Source organism: Lolium rigidum, unplaced genomic scaffold (genome assembly GCF_022539505.1).
Source record: "Lolium rigidum isolate FL_2022 unplaced genomic scaffold, APGP_CSIRO_Lrig_0.1 contig_56197_1, whole genome shotgun sequence".
NCBI classification, from domain to species: Eukaryota; Viridiplantae; Streptophyta; class Magnoliopsida; order Poales; family Poaceae; genus Lolium; species Lolium rigidum.
Genome location: NW_025900975.1, coordinates 1 through 6431, shown reverse-complemented (window position 1 = coordinate 6431; position 6431 = coordinate 1).

Below are 6431 nucleotides of genomic sequence, written 5' to 3'. Positions count from 1 at the left end.
TCGATTTTTGTCCGCATGTCTGTCGGTCGACACGGTCGTCGTCGTCGCGTCGATCTGGCTGGGGCCGGCGCTTTATCCAGATGTTCATGCATGCACCTTGATCCTTGATTACATATGTTTGTACACGTGTGTCCTCCTTCATGGATGAGCATTGCACCGTCCCGTGTGTTGATTAGCTCTGCACGACTGGACATGCAAAGTATGAACGGAAACCGCGACTCTGAGGATCGACCACAGGCGGCACCGGCACTACTGATGCTGACCCAAAATCGCAATCTAAGAGAGGTGCAAGCGAGCTCTTAGAGCATCTCCACCGGCGTGTTTCATAGGCTACGATAGCGTTTTGGGGGTCAGCATGGTTTTTGGGCTCACACCAGTGCGTCCTAAAAGGCGCCGGCTAGTTTTCGAGCCCAATAGAATCGCCGGCAACCGTGTATCGGCCCCTTCACGAAGGGCGTGAATCGGACGCGCTAGCGCCTCGCGACACATCAGAAAACAAGCGTGGGATAGACGCACCGTTTTCCCCACCTTTTGGGACATCGCGTCTCATTCGCCAAAGGAATTTCGGCGCCATTTAGGATGAACAAGGAGCTTTTCTTGAAGATTGTCTACGACGTCACGGAGTACGATGACTACTTCAAAGCCAAGCAAGATTGCACAGGTTTGTGGGGCTTCACCTCTGCTGTAATGCGCTGTCTTGCATACAGAGCTCCTCTAGATACATTCAATGACTACCTACGGATGGCAGAGTCGATATGTACAGAGACTCTACAAGTTTTGCCGAGCTGTCATAGTGGTGTTTGCTAAAGACTATTTGAGAGCACCAAGGGTAGATGATACAACTCGAATCCTGCAAAAAAACGCAGCAAGAGGGTTTCCTGGGATGCTCGGAAGCATTGACTGTATGCATTGGAGCTGGAAGAATTGCCCTTTTGCTTGGTAGGGGAACAACCAGGGGCATACGGTGAGTGCAGTGTCATTTTTGAGGCGGTGGCAGACCATGACCTTTGGATTTGGCATGCATTTTTTGGCATGGTAGGAACAAACAATGATATCAACGTGTTGCAGCGCTCTCCGGTGTTTGTCAGGCTAGCCGAGGGACAAGCTCAACTTTGAGGTGGCCACACATACAACAAGGCGTACTATCTAGCTGATGGTACCTACCTGACGTATGGTACATTTGTGAAGACAATTCCGTCTCCAGCTTCAGAGATGGACACTTATTTGCAGCATGCCAGGAAGCAGCACGCAAGGATGTTGAGCGTGCTTTTGGGGTGCTTCAGCAGCGTTTCGCCGTTGTCAGGTACCTGCTCTCACTTGGTCTGAGTTTCATATATGGGAGGTGATGAACGCTCTCAATGATCATGCACAACATGATCATTGAGAGCGAGTGCGACGAACTTGTGCATGATGATCAACCATTTGATTATCAAGAGCGAGCATGTACCCCAAAAATTTGCCGCTTTTCTTCATATGCACAATGAAAATTCGAGATGCATGTGTCCATGTACAACTTCAGCCGGATCTAGCTGTGCATTTGTGGGCGACGAGAGGAGCCATCAACAATACATGATTTTTTTTATATTTGTTTGATTGTATGAATAATTTAATTTCTATTTATTTGATTGTATGAATAATTTAAGTACTATTTATTTGATTGTATGAATAATTTAAGTACTATTTGTGTGATTGTATGAACTATTGAATATAGTATGAATAAAATGTGATTGATATGTTGTTTCAAAATATTGGAAAAAGAAAAGAAATTTTTTTGGGGCCAACGGATGGGAGCCGCCGGTGTGGGAATAGCGTCCCTAAATAGAGGTGCACTGCGAGCACCTCCATACTGCAGTGTCGACGATCCTACCGGCGACTATTTGAAGGACGCCGGTGGAGATGGCAGAAGTAGAGAGAACGAGAGACAACGAGCAAATGACTCAATAGGTACAGAATTTAAGATGACGGGGCCAACTGCCTACGACACGCTTCCCACAGTACTTGGTATTACAATTGAGGATTATCTTTCAGTTAAAGAGCCTCAATTATTTTTAGCACTCGCCTAATTGCTGATTCATTGCATAAAGATCCATCATTATAATAGAAACCCCATGGGAAAAATTGAGTAGTGTAGGATATCTTGTTAAACCACGTTCAAACCTAGTAGAAAAATAAGAAGAAAATGTGACAGCATATAATGATTATTGCCCCTGTTAACTTAATATGAAGTAAATCCATAGAATATAGAGGTGCCGTGTACAGTTCCCTAAAACCCTGGCAGGGAAAACAAATGGTATGTAATTATGGTTATATTACCTTATTAAAACCTTAACAAGAACCTGTAAAGTAAACTCATTAATTTAAAGAGTATAATTTGATGCTTTGAGCTGGAATAGTTTATGAAGATATTCCCATGATTCTTGCAAATCTCGAAGTCGTCGCATACCAATTCCGTGAATATATTACTGGAATATCGAAGTTGGAAGAGACTTTGTGAATTGGCGAGGTTATCGCATGATCTGACTTGCAAGTTTTTTATTTCTCCACTCTTTTGAATTTCATGAGGATAAAACAATTTAGGGGCAATATAATTAGTGGTATTGCAGAGGCGGTTTTCTAGGTCGGTTTGTGGAGGCGACACTCTAGGAGCCAACTGGCTACGACGGTTTCTCATTACAAGTGAGGATTATCTCTTAATTAACGGTCGTTAATCTATTATATATTAAAAGCAAAATAAGAGATTTGAACAGAGACAACAGGTTAATCCACATAGACTTAAAATATATACTTCGTTCGTCTTAATTTTAACGGCTGAGATTTAAAGCCAACAAGTGTTACGTAAAAAGTTGTCACGTTTCAAGATCCTGTAAGATCCTGTACGTGTAGTCTCTTTTTAATACGGTCAAAACTATATAACATGTAGTTCTGGTACGTACACATCCTTTTTTTTCTGCACTCGCGCCCCTACAATTGTTTAAAGCGTGCAAAGCTAATCTTTCTAGGGAATACGTGTTCAAGACAAACTCTAGCTAGCTGACGTACAAAACCTGAAATAAAGCACGTCCGATAAAAAAATGCCTACAATTACCGTCGTTGCCTTAATCCAGCATGGGAGACCTACCAAACATACACATGAACGTGAGCATAAAAAGTCTAGCTAGAACGTGATTTTCTTCCATATATTTTGCATAAGTAAGAGTCCCGCGATATACAAAAGGTAATGGAAATGGAAGGATTATACATGCTCGATTACTGTCACTAGAGGAAATTCGATGTACGCCGACGGCCATATGCCTACACCGACGGTGTTTTATCAGGGTCGTTGGCGTAACTCTAGAGGAGGGGAGCCGAGAAGCCCGACGGTCGGCGAAAAACAACCGTATGCGTACATCTTTCAACGCCGACGACCACAGTTGGAGTATAAAAGACCATCGGCATAGAATGATGATGGACTTTGGTGTACCACCAGCCGTCGGCGTAGCGTGAAGATGACCGTCGGCGTAGGTTGGCCACGTGGGCTCGCACACTCCTGTGCTGACGCCTCTTGGACGGAACTACTACGACGGCATGTCAAGATCTACGCAGAGCACCGTCAAAGATTTTTTTCTAACAAACCCTACTGTGCTACTATTGTTATTTATTTATTTTCAATAGTTCAAATTTAGTTATATTATTTAAATAAATAAATTGGAGAGATGCCTGATTAGTGGTATCCACACCCCGCCCGCATAAAATATGAGTTCTATTCGCCATATGTGCACGTCAAGCTAGACCGACAGCTTGACGATCGGCGTACAACAGAACCTAGGCTGACTGCAAGGCCACTGGCATATAAGTGTACTATGACGCCCTCTAGAGTTGACGCGTGGCAGGCTAGGCCGACGGCAAGGCTGTCGGCGTACTTTTAAACGAACGTCAAGTCATGGCAACTGAGGGGGCAGCTGCGCCGACGGGGAGAGACGCCGACGGCCAGACGCGACCGTCGTCGTATCTACTACGCCAACGGCCAGGGAGAGTATGCCGATGCTAGAGACTTCGATAGGAGTACGCCGACGATGGCCGCCGGCGTAGATCCGCGGCGATGACCCTGTTGTGGCTACGCTGACGGTTGCTGGCCGTTAGCGTAGCACTGTAGTCCTGGAGTGTGTATTCATTTTTTTAACTATGCTCAGATTTTTTTCATTTATTAAAATATTTACTCCTTTCAATTTAAAATAATTTCTCAAAAATAGATGTATCTACACAGTAAACAAATCTAGATATATTTATTTTTTAACACTTATTTAAAGTTGATGAAGTATAATAATTTATATTTTGGTAGGTGAAATAAAACTGAAATATACTCCTAACATATCTACGTGACAGAATATACTGATCTATGCATGCATGTGAATGGTTGAATATACAAAAGCATCAAAAAATAACTATATATTCCTAATTTCAGTATCAACTATACCAATATTTCGACAACTCAGTTTAGTGATAAGTTCCGCAAAATTTCAACCATATGAGACCTATTTTTTCACAAGACCATGATTATGTATCATATTTAGTTTAACAGCCTCTAAAAAATTTAGAAATGTCATAAAATCTTAATTTTTGAACTGCATTCATATATTAGTTATGTGTTGGCATATTAAATAAAGGAAAATTTATGCATGTCACCGTTAGTTTCCGGCGTTTGCCAAAACGCACCGCCCGATTATGTTTTTATCGGGTACCATTATAATTTTGTGGAATATATGTCATATCACACCGCATAGTAAAAATGGGAAAGTTTGGAACATAACTATAATGATACCTGACAAAAACACAATCGCGCAGGGTGTTTCGGAAAATGCAAGAAAATAACGATGTCATGTAGTAAGTATTCCCATTTAATGATGGTCAAATGGCCATCGTGGAGAACATGCCAAACTCTATATCTCACATACTGTTAAGTAAAGGAGAGGAATAAAAAATGGCAATGTCACAAAAAATATGTAGTCAATGCTTAAGGCCTACCTATTAGCATGACAATTGTTTTCATTTCAAGATTATACATCTATATTATTTCTTATCATATTATCTAATATCCATTTGATTATAATATAGTTATGTTGACCATTTCAACACAATGAAGACGATGCCCTCGCATTTGCGAGGGCCACTATGCTAATTATTCCTAATAACAAAAAAATAAGTCTAGATGGCCTGCTGTCGTGGAACATTTAAATGTACCGTTGCTCGCGTGGCTGGTTTGTTAACTCAACGACCATATCACAGCTTAGACGACGACGAAAGATTCTTGAAAGCACGAAGAGATCTAGCTAGCGAAAGAACTTGGCCGCCAGTTCGATGGCAAGCACAAAGCATCGCGTTAGATTACTAGCATGCATGCGTACCCTAGCTGGGCTTGCCTTCATATAACATGGGTTACTGCACGGTTCACGCAAGAATCTGCTTACGTCTTGCATATCTATCTACACTACTTAAAAAGAATGAACTTGTTCCGTATTCTGCCAAGGATCCAATACGTTGGTCGTTCGCTTCGTCGTTCCGCACGGGCTTAACTGGGCCGAAGCCCAGCTATACCAGATCGTCGTGAACTCGTGATAGAACCTAAAACCAGCACCCGAAACCCTCGCCCCTCGCCCCTGAGCTCGTCATCCTCCCCCCGTGATACAAACAAAAGAGTAGGGTTCCTCCTATACATCCTTCGCCGCCGCCGCACCTGGCTGCTTCCGCCTCCGGCCTCCGCCTGCCCCTGGCCAGCCAACCGTCGCCAAGTCGATCCCCGTCTCTCCCCGCATCCATCCCATGGAGCAGGGCCAGCCCGCGGCCACCCCCCTGCGCGTCTTCGGCCCATCAAGCGGAGCTCGAGCTCGCCGGATGACGCTCCCTCCGCCGCGGTCTAGGACCGGCGATGCGACTCCAGCCCCTCACTGCTGCTCCCTCTGCCGTCCTCCTCAAGCCGGAGTCCCGCCTACGTATACCTCGTCAGTCTGAATCCAGGCAAGGTCGACCTCATCGGCCAGGTCGCGATGTACCGCGCATCCTCGTCGGCGTCTTGACCGGGATTTGTCCATGCGCGACGTCCTTGCAGCATCTCCTATGCCGTGGCCGACGCGGCCGTGTGCACAACTGTATCCCTCACGCCCAGTCTCCTCGCGGAACTGAGAGCATGTCAAGATACAGGCGGGTGCCAAGGTAGGCAGACCCAACCTACTGCCATTTCACTAATACTGCATGTTATGGTTGGAGAGTTTTCATAATTCGTGAGATAGTAAGAAAGACAATGGAGAAAATCTGCAGCATTTTTCTTCAAAAAAGGGAGAGATATACTTTTGTCTTGTGAAACTTGCACGTACAAGCTAGACTGCTAGATTGATGTCGGTAGCACTCACGCAACATACAAGCTGGCTATCTTGGTATATTGTCTAGATGTATAGAGC